Consider the following 19,990-nt stretch of genomic DNA (forward strand, 5'->3'; position numbering starts at 1 on the left):
CTTCCCAGCCCCATCATTCCTCTCCCCAGCCCCATCAGCCCCATTATTGCTCTCCCCAGCCCCATCATCCCATCATTCCTCTCCCCAGCCCCATCAACTCCATTATTCCTCCCCCAGCCCCATCAGCCCCATTATTGCTCACCCCAGCCCCACCATCCCATCATTGCTCTCCACAGCCCCACCATCCCCATGATTGCTCTCCCCAGCCCCATCATTCCTCTCCCCAGCCCCATCATTCCTCTCCCCAGCCCCATCATTGCTCTCCATAGCCCCACCATCCCATTATTCCTCTCCCCAGCCCCATCAACCCCATCATTCCTCTTCCCAGTCCCATTATTGCTCTTCCCAGCCCCATTAGTCCCATTATTCCTATCCCAAGCCCCATCACTCCTCTCCCCAGCCCCATCAGCCCCATTATTGCTCTCCCCAGCCCCATCAACCCCATTATTCCTCTGCCCAGCCCCATCAACCCCATTATTGCTCTCCCCAGCCCCATCAACCCCATTATTCCTCTCCCCAGCCCCATCTACCCCATTATTCCTCTCCCCAGCCCCATCAGCCCTCTCCCCAGCCCCAATAGTTCTCTCCCCAGTCCCATCAGCCCCATTATTGCTCTTCCCAGCCTCATCATTCCTCTCCCCAGCCCCACCATGCCACCATTGCTCTCCCCCCACCTCCCCTCCCCAGCATTTCAGTAAAAAAAAAAAAAAACAACAACTTACCTCAGCTCACTCCCCTGCAGCAGCATCCTCCTGGTAGCCGGCAGCTTTTTTCCTGACCCAGGTGCGCGCTGCATGATGACGTCATCAAGCTGCGCGCCTGGGTCAGGGAGGAAGCAGAGGACGAACCCTCCAGCTCCGCTGCTATTTTCCTCCTGACAGCAGCGGAGCTGCAGGGATCGCTCCCTGACCGCCGCGTGCAGGGAGCAGCTGCACCTTGCGGGCCCCTTGGTGCAGCAGCATGGTGGGGACCCGGCGCAGCTGCACCGGCGGTATGTCCACCCCTGGGCTGCTATGGGGCCCCCCCGGCTAACGGGCCCCATAGCAGTCGCGTGGTCTGCCGCCATTGGCGGTACGCCACTGCCTGGAAGTCAGCTTGCTGACAAGGGTTGAAAGTTTGATGATTCTGGCAGTGGCTCGCTCTTATAATGAACACAGGAGTACTTGGCTATGCTGATCAAGGGAGAGAACAGCTATCTAATGTGAATGGGCAGCTTAAACTGAACCTTTTATTAGAGAGGGGCAGCATGAATCAGTGTCTGTCTGTGTGATTGTAGCCAGATATGTTCTATTGTGAAACACTGCACTGTTTCACAGGAAACAAAGTTTGAACAATCGGCTGTGGACTATAGGGAGATATCTGACCAGTCCCGTGCAGCCCCTGTCTGACTTCTCCACTCACTGCTCTTATTGATAGATCACTCCCATGTTTGTGCTCAAGGAGAGAACTGTTAATCAACTGGAGCAGGGTAGGGAGAAGCTGGCTGGAGGCAACACTGGACTAAGCAGGTATCTCAGTATCATTCCGCATTTCTGAATAAGACATGCCTGGCTGCAAAAATGAAGGAAGTGTCACGGGTGTGTCGCCACGAAGATCGTCACGATTACACAGCCTGACTTCTCGCAGCTGAGTTTTTGGTGCTTTGTGTTTTTCGGCAGTGAGGGAGTTAACTCTCTCTCTCTGTGCTAGACGAGGTCCAGCCTCGCCCAGCTGCAATCAATGCTGCTGTAGTGGGACTCCTTCAAATGCCTGCCGGTCTGTTGGGGAAGTGTCGGTGAAAGCATTTCATGCAGACTAACAGAGCGGATCGTGGTATTTGGAGTTTCAGAGCTAAGTGTATTTGGAGTGTTTTTTCCCTCCCTCGCTTTATCATTTATCTCCTTTCCCGTTGGTGTTCCCTCTGTTGTAGTTGTGTAGTTTTTGTATGCAAGGTGGTTTTGGTTTTACCCTTGTACTGTCTCGTTCGTCTAAGTACTGAGTGTGGGCATATTATTACCTGTCCCCTTTTGTTGTGATCGGGGTCCTTCTCAGGACTAGATTACTTAGGTGCAGGGATCCTCAGGAGGTAGGGGTTACGCTGGCAGCCTGGACCTCTGTACCTTTAACAGTACCTCCAGGTTGAGGGATTAGTCAGGGCCCCAGCTTAGGGTCAGCTTAGGCCCCCTACCTCCAGTACACAGAGACAGCGTGACAGGAAGGCCCTGATTCATGCTGCCTGTGGTTGGGTAGCATAGAATCATAGAATGGTAGAGTTGGAGGGAACCTCCTGGGTCATCTGGTCCAACCCCCTGCTCAAAGCAGGATTCACTAAATCATCCCAGACAAATATCTATCCAGCCTCTGTTTGAAGACGTCCATTGAAGGGGAACTCAACACCTCTCATGGCATGAAATATAATGATTGGTTCCCTTCAAAGGGGTTTTTCTTTACAGGTCAATCCCTTTTGAATGTCCCTAAAGTGCACAATAGGATAAAAAAAAAGCATACTTAACTCCAAGACTGGCCCTGCTCCTCTCTGCCACATGGCGATTTTGTGACATTGTTTTAATAACGTGAGCACTACAGCCTATCAGCCACTGATCACCTGTGGACTTCAAAGCTCTTTCATGAAGGGCACGGTTCTGCTTCTAATGTCATGAGATCACTGGGGGACACTGCACTCAGAGTGGAGAAGCAGTACTGATCCGGGAAGTAAGTATTACTGTATTGAGCACATTAGGGACATTCAAAAGGGATTGTCCAGTATGGGAAAGGGTTTATTTCCTGTTCTTTTTTTTATGATCAAAGCAAAAGCAAGATGATGAATGGAGAAAAAAAACAATAATACCTTTTAACCCCTTAATAACTTATGATGGACTATGTCCGCCATAAGTCAGCTCCCTGCCTTTCATGCGACGAGTCTGCATCTTTTCTGGCAGATGATGGCTGTGATATTCAGCCAGGGGTCTGCTGAAGACACCAGTGTCTGTCATCACTGTACTCCTGTAAAAGCCAGCCAAAAAACAAGATCTCACACTGCTATATTGATGAAAAAATAAAAAAGTTATGGTTCTTCAAGTAAGGGAAGGAAAAAACAAAAGCGCAAAAATGAAAAATCGCTAGTTCCTTAAGGGGTGTGGCAGAGTCACGGGTGCTATATGCGAGGGGAGGTATGTGTCACTCAGGATGCTTTCCTGTGTGAACTGAGACCTAGTGAATTTCTGCCAGCATGTTATATGCTGGGGGTTACCTCTTTTAAAGGGTGTGGTTTTATTGGAATGATGTAGAGATGGGAGGGAAGTCATTCCCCATACCTCCACCTCAGGGTGTGGCTGAGCAAGCTTTAAATGTTCAGCCCTGTTTTTTTTCTCTGTGTTGTGTTTGGAGGCAAAGTCTCCAGACTGGACAGCCATAGCTCAGAGAGGACCTGAAGGCTGGACATAACGTGTGTGAGCGAACCGCACACACACATATGGACTGTGCTATCATTTATTTTTTGTTTTGTTGTCTTGCCAGTAAGGCTGTGTTTAGTTTCGCTGGAGTTGCAGGGCTTTATGCCATTTAATAATGCATGCAGAGAAAACCCGGTTCCTGAGTCTACTTCCGGAAGCAGCCGAGCGAGTCCACCTACCACAGTTGGTGTGAGAGTGCATGCAACATTCCAGGAACACGTTTACCAGCCACAGAGACCGGTGAGTTCTGGGTGAAGGCCATCAGCCAGCCAGAGAAGTCCGGCAGCATGGAGGAGCTCATTAAGCATCTGGTGCAGAACCAACAACAGATGCACCAACAGCACTAGCAGAGCCAGCTGCAGCACCAGGAGATGACAAAACTGTTGTTGCAACAGATCCAGTTGCAGCAAAAGGAACAGCAGCAGATACAGCTTCTGGCGGACGCCATCCAGGGAAGGGCAACCACCCCACCCCCAGGGCCGACTGATGACTCCCACGTCAGGAAGGCGGTAAGATGTGCCATGCAGAAGATGACCCCTGGGGATGATGTAGAAGCATTTCTGACTGTCTTTGAGAGGGTGGCTGATCCGGAGAGACTTACACCAAAACAGTGGGCAGAGGTTCTGGCACCATATTTGTTGGGGAAACCCCAAAAGGCATATTACGACTTGGCACTGCAGGATGCCAAGGAATACGCCAAGCTAAAGACAGAGATATTAGCATGCCTAGGAGTGAATATGGCGGTGAGAGCCCAACAAGTCCACCACTGGGAGTATGCCAGCGACAAACCCCCTCACTCGCAGATGTTTGACCTACTGCATCTTGTTCAGAAGTGGTTGTAGCCAGAGTCCTCCACTCCGGCCCAGATGCTTGAGCGGGTGGTGATTGATAGATTTGTGCACTCCCTTCCCAAGCCAGTACAAACTTGGGATGCCCAGGACGATCCCCAGAACGCAGATGACTTCATCGGCCTGGTAGAGAGCTTCCAAGTGGTTGAGAAATCTCTCGGGAAACCAGAAATAGTCACTTCTCCATAATGAGATACCCAAAAGGGGTCAGGTTCACCAAGGAAGGGGTCTCGAGCCACCACTGGAGGGTTTCCCACTCCCATTGAAGGTGCCACAAGGACTGTTGCTAAAGATCTAGTCTGTTGGCGGTGTCACAACCCTGGACACGTAGACGTCAGGTGTCATATGTACCCCGAGCCCATGGACTGCAGCCTAGGCAGATGTGTCTCCTATTATGCTTATCCCGCCTGCAGTGTGGACTGTAAACCCGGCGAGGGGCCGCAGGCATGTGCCGTGTCCGTTAATGGGGTGATGGGGCTTGTGTGGCACCCCAGAGGGTCTGGTTGCCACAGTGGTATTGCCTCCCTTAAAAGAGGTAATGCCATGTCTGGAGGCAAGCAGGGGTTTCCTGGTCAGGAACACAATACATGCAACACTTTCCTGGCTCCAGGCCAGCAAGGGGAGACCCCTCCCCTTGGCAACTGGATCTGGAGGCGGGGTGAGTTAGTTTAGTGCAGGGAGTTGTGTTTAGGACACTGAGGAGAGAGGAGCTAGGGACTGGAGCTGGAGATAGCTCGTCCTAGCTGGAGCACACAAGAACCGGACACCGGAGTCCGAGGCTGTGGGATCCTTCAGGCCCAGCAGCAGATACTGCAGGGCAGGAGATTGCAGGTCTCCTGGCCCCATCAGACGCCCGGAGGCTCAGCAGCACCGAGGGACCAGTACCGCTACGGAAGACTGAGGCATCCACAAGGCCCGAGCTGCCAGCCATACTGGTGAGCACCGTACGTTACACTCAGGGACGCGGGCTACATCCATCACAGCTACAAGCAGAATAGCCAAAGAGAATAGTGAGCACGGCAGGCCTACAACTCCACCTGCCACGAGGACTCTATGCTTGCTCCCAGATTGACCAGACTCTTATCTCTAGCCAGTACTCCAGTCCAGGCCTGTCTAATTGCTACCAGTAAAGACCCTGGGACTGCACTGCACGGACTCTGTGGTTATTTCTGCATCGGGGCACCCTGCACAACCACCATCATCCACACACACTGCCCTGAAGCTAACTTTTCCTGTAGGGAGTTATATCACCTTTGTTGCTATACCACCAGCTTCAGAGGACTGTTCCGCAGCGGCGGCCTCATTAGCCGCACCCCACAGGTGGCGTAGTGGGACATTATATAACCTATCTACATCTACTACCCTTGGATTGACCACCTGGGTCACGGACCGGGTCACCGCCACGGTGACTACAACCCCCAGCATCTACAGGCCCGGCTCCGGGTACCCACAGCCCAGGGGGCGCGTCACTTGGACTGTTGGATTCAGGGAGTCTAGTGACACTAATCAGTGCCAACCTTCTCCACCAGCTGATCTCTGGCAAGACTATGGGCATTCACTGCATACATGGGGATGCCAAGGACTACCCTGTGGCCACTGTGACAGTGAACAGACTGTGGTGCCCAATCCCACGAGGTTGGGGTGGTTAAGGAACTGATACATCCCATCATATTGGGGCTCGATTTCCCATTGTTCTGGGACTTTTGGAGGAAAGGAATCGCTAGTTCCTTAAGGGGTGTGGCAGAGTCACGGGTGCTATATGCGAGGGGAGGTATGTGTCACTCAGGATGCTTTCCTGTGTGAACTGAGACCTAGTGAATTTCTGCCAGCATGTTATATGCTGGGGGTTACCTCTTTTAAAGGGTGTGGTTTTATTGGAATGATGTAGAGATGGGAGGGAAGTCATTCCCCATACCTCCACCTCAGGGTGTGGCTGAGCAAGATTTAAATGTTCAGTCCTGTTTTTTTTCTCTGTGTTGTGTTTGGAGAGGCAAGGTCTCCAGACTGGAAAGCCATATGTAACGGGTCCGGGAGGCGGACTGTAACGGGTCCGGGAGGCGGAACCTCTGAGCTACTATACAAGGGGGCGGCCCTTGTAAGGGAGCGGGTGGCAGTCTCTGGGTGAACGGACAGGGAGTTACGGCAAGTGATCAGGGCAGTCTCTGGGTAAGGGGTAGGTACGACCTGTGATGGCAGAGCCTCCGGGTAGGCTAGCAGGCAGGTGGTAGATGTGTGCTCCCAGGTGAGCAAGCGAGAGTCTCTGGAATAGCAGGTGGTCACGGCACGTGACGGCGGAACCTCCGGGCTGGCAGGCAGGTAGGTAACGGAGAAGCGCTCCCAGGTGAGCGGGCAAGAGTCTCTGGAATAGCTGATGGTCACCGCACGTGACAACGGGACCTCCGGGCTGGCAAGCAGGCAGGTAACGGAGATGCGCTCCCAGGTGAGCGGGCAGGCTGGTCCTTTAGACAGACTGACAGGAGTAGTAAGGCAGACCGTCGGACCTCAGACTGGCAGACAGGTAACAAGTATTCAGGCAGGAATCAGGCAGGTAACTGGCAGGTACTGGCAGGTAACTAGCAGGAAACTGGCAGGAAACTGGCAGGTAACTGGCAACGGGACCTGAGGGCTGAAGCACAGGTGAGACACAGGTGCAAACAACATTGCTCGGGCACCTCCATTTTGGAGGAGGTGCCTTATATATGATGAAGTCCTCCGGCCATTGGCCGGGGACTCTTTAGGGCGGCGCGCGCGGCCCCTTTAAGAGGAGGGGAGCGCGCGCGCGCCCTAAGCACAGGGGCCGGGAAGGAGCGCGCGCTGAGAGCAGAGCAGGAGGAGGACGCCGGGACGGAGCGCGCGCTGACAGCAGAGCGGGGGGAGGAAGCCGGGCACGGAGCAGAGCGGTGAGAGGAGCAGCGTCCCTGCCTAGCAGAGGGCAGGGACGCCGGCACTACAGTACCCCCCCCTTTAGGCCCCCCTTTTTTAGGCCAGACAGAAATTTAGCTAGGATGAGAGGGGCATGGATGTTCTCCCGGGGCTCCCACGTTCTCTCCTCAGGACCAAACCCCTTCCAATCTACCAGGAAAAAGGTCTTTCCTCTTACCCTTTTGGTGGCAAGAATGTTCTCTACCTCAAACTCGTCCTCAGCAGAAACCGGAGCAGGAGGCGTACCTGTAGACTTGGAAAAAGAGTTAAGTACCACAGGTTTGAGGAGAGACACATGGAAGGAGTTAGGGATCCGTAAGTTGGCCGGGAGTTTCAATTTATAGGCCACCGGGTTGATCTGACTGATGACCTCCAGTGGGCCGATGAACCGAGGCCCTAACTTATAGGAAGGGATCTTGAGCCGGACATATTTGGACGAGAGCCAGACTTTATCCCCAGGGCGGAATTGAGGAGGGTCCAGACGTTTTTTGTCAGCGTGTCTTTTCATACGCTCGGATGACAGAAGGAGTGCGGACCGGGTACTCTCCCATATGGAGGAAAATTTGTTAACAAGAGATTCCGCAGCCGGATTGTCCGCCGAGGTGGAGACGGGAAACGGGATCCGAGGATGCTGACCGTAGACTACAAAAAACGGGGATTTGGAGGAAGACTCGCTCTCGTGATTGTTGTACGAGAATTCGGCCCATGGCAGGAGATCCACCCAGTCAGAATGGTGGGCATTAACGAAGTGCCGAAGGTAACTGGTCAGGTTCTGATTGATCCGCTCCACTTGACCATTAGACTGTGGGTGGTAAGCGGAGGAGAAGTCCAGGGTGACGTCCAGCAATTTACAAGTGGCTCTCCAGAAACGGGAAGTGAACTGTACCCCACGATCCGACACGATGTGACGGGGCAGGCCATGAAGACGGAAGATGTGGCGGATAAAGTCTTTAGCCAGCTCGGGTGCAGACGGAAGACCTGGCAGTGGAATGAAGTGAGCCATCTTGGAGAAGCGGTCAGCGACCACCCAAATGACCGTACAACCGGCAGAGACGGGCAGATCAGTAATGAAGTCCATCGCTATATGCTGCCAGGGGGCAGCAGGTACTGGCAGAGGTAGGAGGCGGCCGGCCGGCAGGTGTCTCGGAACTTTGTTGCGGGCGCAGGACACACAGGCAGAAACAAAGTCTATTACATCCTTGTGCAGGTTAGGCCACCAGTAGTGCCGGGTAATAAGCTGGAGGGTCTTTTTCTGACCGGCGTGGCCAGCTAGTTTAGACGAATGACCCCAGTGTAGAATCTTCTCCCGATCAGGTACTGGTACGAACGTCTTACCAGGAGGAAGACGATTTAGACTCACGGGAGCCACCTGCATTACTCTGGCGGGATCGATGATATGTTTCGGATCCTCCTCGAGATCAGACACCAGAAAGGATCGAGACAAGGCATCCGCCTTGACGTTTTTGTCAGCCGGGCGAAAATGAAGGACAAAATCAAAACGAGCAAAAAACAAGGACCACCGGGCTTGGCGCGGGTTAAGTCTCTGGGCATGCTGGAGGTAAGCCAAGTTCTTGTGGTCAGTGTAAATTATTACCGGGTGAAGAGCCCCCTCGAGCAGGTAACGCCACTCCTCCAATGCCAGTTTGATGGCCAATAACTCTCGGTCTCCTATGGAATAGTTGCGCTCAGAGGAGGAGAAGAGTTTAGAGAAGAAGCCACAAGTTACCATCCTCCCGGAAGATGATTTTTGAGTAAGTACCGCTCCGGCTCCAGAGGAGGAGGCGTCAACTTCCAGGAAGAACTGCTTGTTGCCATCTGGGCGATGCAGCACCGGGGCGGAAGAGAAGGCCTGTTTAAGGGAAAGAAAGGCCTCCTCTGCTTCGGGTGGCCACTCTTTGGGATTAGTACCTTTACGGGTGAGCGCAGAAATTGGGGCCGTCCGGGAAGAGAAGTGTGGTATGAAGAGGCGGTAGTAGTTGGCGAAGCCCAGGAAACGCTGAATGGCCTTCAACCCCTCCGGTCGGGGCCATTTCTCGATGGCAGACAGTTTCTCAGGATCCATTTGAAGGCCGGTCTGAGAGATAATGTAGCCCAGAAACGGAAGCGAGGTCTGCTCAAAGAGGCACTTCTCAAATTTAGCGTAGAGATGGTTCTGCCTTAGCCTGAGCAGGACCTGACGAACGTCCCTCCGGTGAGTCTGGAGATCCGGAGAGAAGACCAAGATGTCGTCCAGGTACACCACTACGCAGGAGTAGAGAAGGTCCCGGAAGATGTCATTGACCAACTCTTGAAAGACGGCAGGAGCGTTACAGAGACCAAAGGGCATTACCAGGTATTCATAGTGGCCGTCCCGGGTGTTGAATGCCGTCTTCCATTCATCCCCCTGACGAATACGAACCAGGTTGTACGCCCCACGAAGGTCCAGTTTGGTGAAGATCCTAGCCCCCCTCAGACGATCAAATAATTCTGGAATGAGCGGAAGGGGGTACTTATTCTTCACCGTGATCAGGTTTAGGCCTCTATAGTCTATACAGGGACGGAGAGAGCCGTCCTTCTTTTTGACGAAAAAGAAGCCTGCTCCCGCCGGGGAGGTAGATTTCCGGATGAATCCTCTGGCCAGATTCTCCTCAATATATTCGGACATTGACCGGGTCTCAGCAGCGGATAAAGGATAGATACGCCCACGGGGAGGAGTAGTACCGGGTAGCAGATCGATGGGACAGTCGTATGGTCTATGTGGTGGTAATGTCTCTGCCTCCTTTTTATTAAAGACATCTGCATAAGACCAATAAGGAATCGGAAGTCCAGGTAGATTAGCTGGGGTAGGAGAGGGACGGACGGGATGGACGGGAACCAGGCAGGTTTTATGACAGTCTTGTCCCCAGCGAAGGACCTCTCCGGTTTGCCAGTCTAGCACGGGTGCATGTCTCTGGAGCCAGGGCAGACCTAGCAAGAGGGCGTGAGAGAGTCCAGGCAGAACATGAAAGGAGATACTTTCAGAATGCAGCATTCCCACCTGCAGGGTAATGGATTCGGTGATGAGTTGAATGGGGCGAGGTAAGAGGCCCCCATCCACGGCAGCGACAGACAAGGGTACAGCCAGAGGTTTGGTGGGGATGCGGTATTTCTCAACCAGGGACTGTGAAATAAGGTTCCCGGCTGCTCCAGAGTCAAGTTGGGCTAGTTCGAAATAACGGTTCTCCCCGTAGATGATCGAAACTGACAACAGCAGGGATGGAGAGGATTTATTCTTGTCTAGGTGGACCTCTCTGAGCGAACCTAGACACAGGCGTTTCCCGACCTCTCCGGGCAGGCACGGATCCGGTGCTCCTTACTGCCACAGTAGAAGCAGCTCCCCTCGGCACGGCGTGAGTCCTGACGGGTTTTGACCATCTTGGTCTGGTCGACCTGCATAGGCTCAGGAGAGTGTACCTGGGGAGAGATGGAGGGAATGACGGGTTTCTGGAAAGTAGGAGCTAAACGTGGAATCCTTCTCTCACGGGTGACCTCTTTGGCACGCTCCTGAAAACGTAGGTCAATTCGGGTGGCAAGAGTTATTAAGTCATCGAGAGTGGTAGGAATGTCTCGACCGGCAAGTTCATCTTTAATACGGCCGGACAGACCCTCCCAGAAGACGGAAACCAGAGCGTCGTTATCCCAGGCCAGCTCCGAGGCAAGGGTACGGAACCGTATGGCATATTGGCCCACGGTGAGACTCCCCTGACGGAGGCGTAGCAACGATGATGCAGATGAGGTCTTCCGTCCGGGTTCGTCGAAGACTTTCCGGAAAGCCGTGAGAAAAGCAGGCAAGTTGGACACCAGGGGGTCTCCTCTCTCCCATAGAGGATTCAGCCAGGCCAGGGCCTCCCCGGTGAGATGGGACATGATGAAGGCAATTTTGGCCCGGTCGGAGTTAAACTGGTAGGACAAAAGTTCAAAATGCAGGGTGCACTGATTCAAGAAGCCCCGAGCCTGGACGGGGTCGCCTCCGAAGCGAGGAGGTGCAGAAAGCCGGGGTCCGGGGTAGGATACCATAGTATTAGTGAGCAGCGGAGCCGCCGGATTGCAAGATATGGCACTGGCGGAGGTTGTTGGTGGATCAGACAGAGTGTTCAGGCGAGTATTAACATTCCGCAGGTGACCCAGGATGGCCTCCTGTTGGGACCTCTGACGGGACAGTTCAAGACCGAGGTCCGAGAGCGAGGGAGCTTGGGTGCCACCGGGTTCCATGGCCCGAGCAAACTGTAACGGGTCCGGGAGGCGGACTGTAACGGGTCCGGGAGGCGGAACCTCTGAGCTACTATACAAGGGGGCGGCCCTTGTAAGGGAGCGGGTGGCAGTCTCTGGGTGAACGGACAGGGAGTTACGGCAAGTGATCAGGGCAGTCTCTGGGTAAGGGGTAGGTACGACCTGTGATGGCAGAGCCTCCGGGTAGGCTAGCAGGCAGGTGGTAGATGTGTGCTCCCAGGTGAGCAAGCGAGAGTCTCTGGAATAGCAGGTGGTCACGGCACGTGACGGCGGAACCTCCGGGCTGGCAGGCAGGTAGGTAACGGAGAAGCGCTCCCAGGTGAGCGGGCAAGAGTCTCTGGAATAGCTGATGGTCACCGCACGTGACAACGGGACCTCCGGGCTGGCAAGCAGGCAGGTAACGGAGATGCGCTCCCAGGTGAGCGGGCAGGCTGGTCCTTTAGACAGACTGACAGGAGTAGTAAGGCAGACCGTCGGACCTCAGACTGGCAGACAGGTAACAAGTATTCAGGCAGGAATCAGGCAGGTAACTGGCAGGTACTGGCAGGTAACTAGCAGGAAACTGGCAGGAAACTGGCAGGTAACTGGCAACGGGACCTGAGGGCTGAAGCACAGGTGAGACACAGGTGCAAACAACATTGCTCGGGCACCTCCATTTTGGAGGAGGTGCCTTATATATGATGAAGTCCTCCGGCCATTGGCCGGGGACTCTTTAGGGCGGCGCGCGCGGCCCCTTTAAGAGGAGGGGAGCGCGCGCGCGCGCGCCCTAAGCACAGGGGCCGGGAAGGAGCGCGCGCTGAGAGCAGAGCAGGAGGAGGACGCCGGGACGGAGCGCGCGCTGACAGCAGAGCGGGGGGAGGAAGCCGGGCACGGAGCAGAGCGGTGAGAGGAGCAGCGTCCCTGCCTAGCAGAGGGCAGGGACGCCGGCACTACACCATAGCTCAGAGAGGAGCTGAAGGCTGGACACATATGAACTGTGCTATCATTTATCTTTTGTTTTGTTGTTTTGCCAGTAAGGCTGTTTCTATTTTTGCTGGAGTTGCAGGGCTTTATGACATATAATACAGCCTGCAGAGAAAACCCGGTTCCTGAGTCTCCTTCTGAAAGAAGCCGAGCGAGTCGACCTACCACAGGGGTTAAAGTCAACTAGCATAAGGTATCTTCATGCACTGCAGCAGTGCACACTATGACAGAATAAAATAAGAAAGATAATTAATCAATACAGAATCTATAATAGATGTACAGTATATATAAGCAGTATCACGAAATTAGAAGCCATGATTTAGTGACTGTGTGTGGATGAGAAACTTGATCCTGCAACGACCAGTGAGCACAAGGCTCTGAGCACACAGTCAACAACAGCAGATCAGTTATTACTGCACTGATTACTCTGGACAACAGGATTTCCTCCCTTTGGTTCCTTCTCCTGTTCCCACCCCTCTTCCTTCCCCTGAACATGTTGTCATTGCACACAAGATGACTGGTCCCCATGACACCAACAACGTCTCTCATGGTAGTTAGGCCACACACTGCACAAGCCCACCATGAATTTGCCCAGTCAGGTAGATTACCAGTTTAGGCCTGGTGGTCAGGGTCCCTTTGCTCTCCCATTTGAGACAATATGTTAAAATAGTTTAGGGGTATTATGAGGAATGATCTTTAGTGGTTACTCCTGTAAATACAAATGTATTAATGTGGTGTTATTAGAAACCAAGATTTCATGCCAAATCCACAGGAGGTCAATAGATTGGGCTGCTCTTAATCAAGATCTCCTTTTTAATGAGCCAGTCTGGAGCTAAAGTAGCTTTATAAGATCTTTCACTCAAATTTAAATTATTGGGCAGTCTATTAATTACAATTCAATACCAATGCTCAGTGCCGTAACAACCACTGTCACAGCGGTCGCCACTGTAACCAGGCACACCGAGTCAGTGGCCTGCCGACTCCAGCAGAAACTTAAACTGGATGTGTGTCCTCGGACGTACATCCAATTGAAGTGCATTTGTGGCACCCCAGGGGTCTGGTTTTCCACAGTAATGTAATGTTATGTCTGAGAGCAGGTGGGAGGTCCTTTGGTCAGGGATCCTGTGCATGCCACACCTCCTGCCCAGTCTTGGGAGGGGAAGAACTTCCCCTGTATAAACCCTGGGCTGAGGCAGGGTTAGTCAGTCAAGGAGAGTAGAGACAAGAAACAGTCACAGGAAGAAACAGCAGAAGCTCAGTGGGAGCAATACTACTACGAGTCAGGGGCTGGCAGCTGCAGAGCTCGCCCTGACTGAGAAGCTTTCTTACCGGACCCGGCGTCCGAGGCTGTGGGGACTAACTCTTACCCAGCAGCAGAAGCCGACCGGCAGGGGATTTCAGGTCCTCAGGCCCAGAAACCCGAAGGCACGGTCACACGCGTGGGACCAGCACCGCCATCGTGGAGCGGAAGCCATTAGAAGGCCCCGAGTCACCGGCCATACGGGTGAGCACCACACGGTACACTCAGGGACGTGGGCTACTTATATCCGCTTCTAGCAAGGTAGCCAGAAGAGTACAGTCAGTTTGGGAGACCTACAACTCCGCCTGGCCAGGGGAGATCCCATCTGCTCAAGGACTGACCAGGCCCCGTTCACTAGCAAGTACTCCGGGAGGGTCTATCGTTGTTACCAGTAAAGACCCTGAATTACACCGCACCGTCTCTGAGTGGTTCCTGCTACCCCCATCATCCACATCTGCTGCCCTGAGGCCATACCCCTCCCGTTGGGGGTTATACCATCTACGCTGCACCATCCATCCACCGGCCTCAGCGGACTGTCCTGCAGCGGCAGCTCCATAGCTGCATTCAACGGGTGGCGTAGTCGTCCTACATCTACCGCTGTTACATCGCCGCTCAGTTTGACTCCCTGGGCACGGACCGGGTCACCGCCACGAGACTACAACCCTCAAGAGATCCGGCTCCGGGTAAGCTCCCGCGTGCGCAACGCAGCGCGACACAGGCTCAGGGGCGCGTCAACTTTTGGCGTAGTCGGCAGGATTTCGTGCCCGCAACCACCGGGTACTGCGTGCCTGAAAAAGAGACTTTTCAAACTTACCTGTGGTGAAGATTCCCGCCATCCGGCGCCATCTTCAGCCTTCTTCCCGCCATCGGTGAAGTTTCCCGCCATCCGGCGCCATCTTCTGCCTTCTTCCCGCCATCCGTGGAGTTTTCCCGCCATTGGACGCCATCTTGAGGACGCCGCGCGGGAAGAAGAGGGGCGTGGACTCCGAAAGCGCGCGAGAACTGAAGCCCCGCCTCACGTCCGGACGTTGCGTAAGGTCCTGGAAGGAGCCCAGCAGACGCCGACGTCACAGGAGCGCGACGGAAGGTCCTCAACCCTGACGATCCATTGCGGAGCCGCGGCCTACGGAACAGGATCATCGCAAGGTAGGCCACGGTCCACTAGGGGGGAGGAAGATGTCGGATACGGAGGAGAGCTTCACTGCCTCAACCCCCGCCAGCGCTACCGCTGCTGCAGTTATGCCCTTCACCATGCCCTATATCCCGGGAGCAGCTTGGCTACCCCAGTACTCAGGGGAGTCACATACCCTGCATGACTTTAGAGAAAAGCTGGATAGCCTCTTCCAGGTGTACCCCCTCACAGAAGAGCAAAAAGTGAGCATCCTGGTGGCCCAACTAACCGGGGCAGCCAAAAGGGAAGTAAAATCCTGGCCACCTGGGAGGAAGACTGTCGCAGGGATACTAACCCGGCTGAAGGACACCTTTGATACCCGCACCTCAGCCGAGATTAAGCTTAGATTCTACGGGTGCAAGCAGCGAGCGCATGAGAGTATAAGGGACTATGCACTAAACCTACAAGAGGCCCTGAGGGCCATTAAGCAGACCGACCCTGATGGAGTGGGAAACGAGGACAGGCTGTTGACCGAACAGTTTATAGAGGGACTGTATTGTAATACCCACCGAACCCAGTTGCGGGCAATGGCCTTACAGGATCCCCATCTGGGCTTTGCACAGTTCAAGGACAGAGCCATCCGGGTGCTCCGAGAACCGGCACCGGGTGGCGTTGTGACCCACAGGCGCCCTGCTATCACTTACCACCAGGAGGCGGCGCCCTTGTCGGCAGGGCCTGTGGGAGCTGATGCGCAGGCTTTGGACAATGACCCGGCTCCAGACCTACACCATCAGGTCCAAGAGCTAGCTAAGAGCGTTGCTGCGCTAACCCGAACTGTGCAGTCTTTACAGGTTTCCACTCCAGGGAAGATCCAGCTGGCATCCGGACCGGAGGACATCCCGTGGCGTCGACCAAGGAGGACCCCACCGGCCAGAGGAAGACCCAGTGACCGATACAGCGAGGACGGGCGACCCATCTGCCGCCGCTGCAATCAACCTGGACATATGGCAAGGTACTGTTCTTTAAACGGGCACAACCTGGGGTAGAGGGCCAACCCCCAGGAAAAAGATCACCAGGCCCATCGAACTGGCGCGACAGATATGTGGGAGGACGTCCAGTCTTGCCTGTGGTACTGGATGGCATTCCCATGAGTGCCCTACTGGACACCGGGTCACAGGTCACCACCATCCCGAACGTGCTCTTCAAGCAGTACTGGAATGACTCGGATATTACCCGCTACCCTGACGACGACTTGAGTATCATCGCCAGCAATGGCCAGCCCGTGCCACAGATCGGATTTAAAGAGGTGACCATCAAAATCGGTAGAGTCGAACTGGCAGCACAGGGACTGATCATTGTAGATATTGACAAACATGAGAGTCACCCAAAAATAACTCTAGGAACTAATGTAATTGAAAATTGTCTTGCAGAGGTGATTTTCCTTTTACAGCAGGTTGCCAAGAACGCCAGCTCCGGCAAGCAGCGGGTGCTCCAGAAAGAGATGCGGGCACTGATGCGACGGCAACAGGTGGAACTCTCCGGCGGTGAGATTGGTAGCGTAAGAATGTGTGACCCTTTTCCTATTGCCATGCCCCCAAAAAGTGAAATGATGATTTGGTGCCGGGCAGCTATTGGTCTGAGAGGTAGAGATTACCAGGCAATGGTAAAACCAGTTTACTCGGACAGTAGGCCCACCATTTTGACAGCACGGGGGGTGGTTGATGTACGCCATGGGAGGGTGCCCGTTCGCATAATAAATATCGGGGAGAGGGAAGTGTACCTGCCCCGGTATGCCACGCTAGCCAAATTATATACCATTAACCAAAATTCTATACAATCTGTGGAACCCTTGCCTCCATCTCACCCGGAGGAAGGTAACGGCTCTAAGAAAAACATGGAGGACTGGTGTCAGCAACTACATCTGGGTACTGACTCCACTCCCGCACACCAGAAACAAGGAGTCTATCGGGTGGTTCAGGAGTACGAGAGAGTGTTCAGTAAACACCCGTTAGACTTCGGGCGAGTCAAGGGGGTAGAACACCACATCCCCACGGGAGACCATCCTCCTATAAAAGAGAGGTATCGACCCGTACCCCCTGCCCACTACCAACACGCTAAGGGGATGCTTAGAGACATGAAGGAGGCTGGGGTGATCAGGGATAGCTGTAGCCCCTGGGCAGCTCCACTAGTCTTAGTCCGAAAGAAAGACAACACCATGAGGATGTGTGTAGATTACCGGAAAATCAATCGTATCACACACAAGGATGCGTACCCCTTACCAAGGATAGAGGAGTCATTGGCTGCTTTAAGATCTGCTAACTTCTTCTCTACCTTGGATCTCACTAGCGGATACTGGCAGGTTCCTGTAGCAGAGGCGGACCGGGAGAAGACCGCATTCACCACCCCGATGGGACTTAGCGAGTTCACCTGCATGCCGTTCGGACTCTGCAACGCACCGGGAACCTTCCAACGACTAATGGAGTGTTGTCTGGGCCACAGAAACTTCGAGACGGTCCTGTTGTACCTGGACGATGTCATCGTATATTCCAAGACGTACGAGGACCACCTGAAACACCTGGCGGAAGTGCTCGAAGCTCTGGCAAGTTACGGCCTAAAGGTGAAACCCTCCAAGTGTCACCTCCTGAAACCAAAGGTGCAGTACCTGGGACACGTGGTGAGCGCTGACGGAGTGGCTCCCGACCCTGATAAGATCACCGCAATTAAGGAATGGCCAAGCCCCTCCAGCTTAAAAGAAGTGCGGCAGTTCCTCGGGTTGGTAGGCTACTACCGAAGGTTTATTCCCGGTTTCACCAAAAAGGCAGCACCTATGCAGGACCTCCTGATAGGCCAGTCCCGGAAGGCCAAGAACCAGAAGCCGCCCTTCAAATGGGAGGAGCTGGAAGAAGAGTCCTTCCGCCAGCTGAAGATGGCCCTCACGGGGGACGAAATCCTGGCGTACCCGGATTATAGCCAGCCCTTTATCCTCTACACCGACGCCAGTAACATTGGGCTAGGAGCCGTACTGTCCCAGATCCAGCAGGGGAAGGAATGAGTAATTGCCTACGCCAGCCGAAAACTGCGACCCACCGAAAGGAACCCCGAGAATTACAGCTCATTTAAGTTAGAGTTCCTGGCCGTAGTATGGGCAGTCACCGAGCGCTTTAAGGATTACCTCGCTTCTTCCCGGTTCACCGTGTACACGGATAACAACCCGTTGACACACCTGGACACGGCAAGACTCGGTGCCCTGGAGCAGAGGTGGATGGCCCGTCTGTCCAACTACGAGTTCACAATCAAATACCGGGCAGGACGCTCCAATACCAACACGGACGCCCTGTCCAGGATGCCCAACCTGCCGGACGGAGGAGAAGATCCGGAGGGACTGGAAGAAGTTGAACTCCCTGCATTCCACCGTCATGGGACTATCCAGTATTCCCACCGGGTAAGGAGTAAGCAGGCTGCTACGTTGAACCCCTTACCCCACTACAACTGGGCGGAAACGCAAGACAGCGACCCTGCCGTCCGACTGGTGAAGGAGATGCTGACTCGGCCGGAGGCTCGCCTTGAACCAGACGCTCCGGAGGAAGCCAAACAACTATGGGCAGAGAAGAGTCGACTGTTCCTTTACAAAGGGAAGTTGTGCCGCAGAATGGTTAACTCCCGGACGCATGAATTACTCTGGCAAGTAGTGGTGCCACGAAGAGACGCAGCCATGGTGATGGAGGCATACCACGACGGAGCTGGACACTTCGGGTGGAAGAAGCTGGAGTTCCTGCTGCGCGAGCGGTTCCACTGGGTAGGCATGAGGGGAACCATCGAGAAGTGGTGCAGAGACTGTGGCCCGTGCAGCCTGAGAAGGAAGGACCGTGCCAGCCAGAAGACTCCCCTGCAGTCCATCGTCACCCGGCAACCGTTGGAACTGGTAGCCTTGGATCATGTAAAACTGACCCCAAGCAGAAGTGGCTACGTCTACGCGTTAACCATCGTGGATCATTACTCCCGGTTTCTGGTTGTCGTCCCCGTCAAGGACTTAACGGCTCAAACAGCAGCTAGAGCCTTCCAGCAGCACTTTTGCCGTCCACACGGGTACCCGGACCAAGTGCTGACGGACCAGGGACCTGCCTTTGAAGCGGAGGTCTTCCAGGAATTCTGCAATCTGTATGGCTGCCGGAAGATAAGGACGACACCCTACCATCCGCAAACTAATGGACTTTGTGAGAAAATGAACCAGGTGGTAATGGATCTTCTAAAAACGTTGCCCCTGGAAGAACGCAGTCTGTGGCCTGAGAAGTTGCCCGATCTGGTGGACCTATACAACCACATCCCGGTAGGTTCCACCAACTGTACCCCGGCTTACCTAATGAGGGCAAGACCTGGTAAGTTACCTGTTGACCTGGAAATGGGAGTCCTGACACCCGAGGACACTTCACCAGAAACAGACTGGGACACAGAGAGGCAGCAGCAGTACCGGAGAGTACAGGAGAGCGTGGAGCGAAGTCTCTGTCAGGCTAGGGAAAGACAAGAGAAAACTTACAACCAGTATGCTCCCGCTGTTCCCCTGGTACCCGGAGAGCAGGTCTTGAAGAGGAAGAGACGGCTCCACAAGTTGGATGACCAGTGGGTAGAGATGAGCGGTGTTCGACTAGAACTGTTCGCCAATCTCAAATTCGAGCTGTTTTGGGCGGTGTTCGAGTTGTTCCACGAACCCGAACGATTTGCAAAAAATTCGGCTGTTCGAGGTTATGTTCGATAACTGTTCGTGCACCAAAAGAGTGTCCTGCATGTCTGGCGCTATTTAAAGCACCAATCATGCAGGGATTGTCTGCCACTCACTGTAATGCCACAGCCATGGTGGTTGTGGCATTACAGTGGTTGCCCAAATCGATGGGAACAGTGCCAACAGTGAAACATGAAAAGCCGGCAATTCAGCAGCGGCATACACCTGTACCCGACAATTTAGAACCGAAAGAATAGGGCATCACACATAGATTAGATAGATAGAAACATGTCAGCCACATATATACGAAGTACAGTGAAAGTGTTGCTTACTGTACTTGTCATTTAGCGTAAAGGATTTATCAAAAAAAATAATAGTGTTTTCATGCACCGTCTCTTTAAAAAAGCCGGCCGGCAATTCAACAGCGGTACCCGACAATTTATAACAGAC

At 53.9% G+C, this 19,990-nt stretch overlaps 1 long non-coding RNA gene across 1 annotated transcript in view; it reads right to left on the reverse strand.

Moving 5' to 3' along the window:
- Positions 1–19,990, reverse strand: part of LOC141252929 (uncharacterized) — a 95,287-nt gene that overhangs the window by 40,490 nt on the left and 34,807 nt on the right. The gene's annotated exons all lie outside the window — the stretch shown is intronic.

Source organism: Phyllobates terribilis, unplaced genomic scaffold (genome assembly GCF_046119375.1).
Source record: "Phyllobates terribilis strain yellow unplaced genomic scaffold, ASM4611937v1 Scaffold_2__4_contigs__length_985480577, whole genome shotgun sequence".
Lineage (NCBI taxonomy): Eukaryota > Metazoa > Chordata > Amphibia > Anura > Dendrobatidae > Phyllobates > Phyllobates terribilis.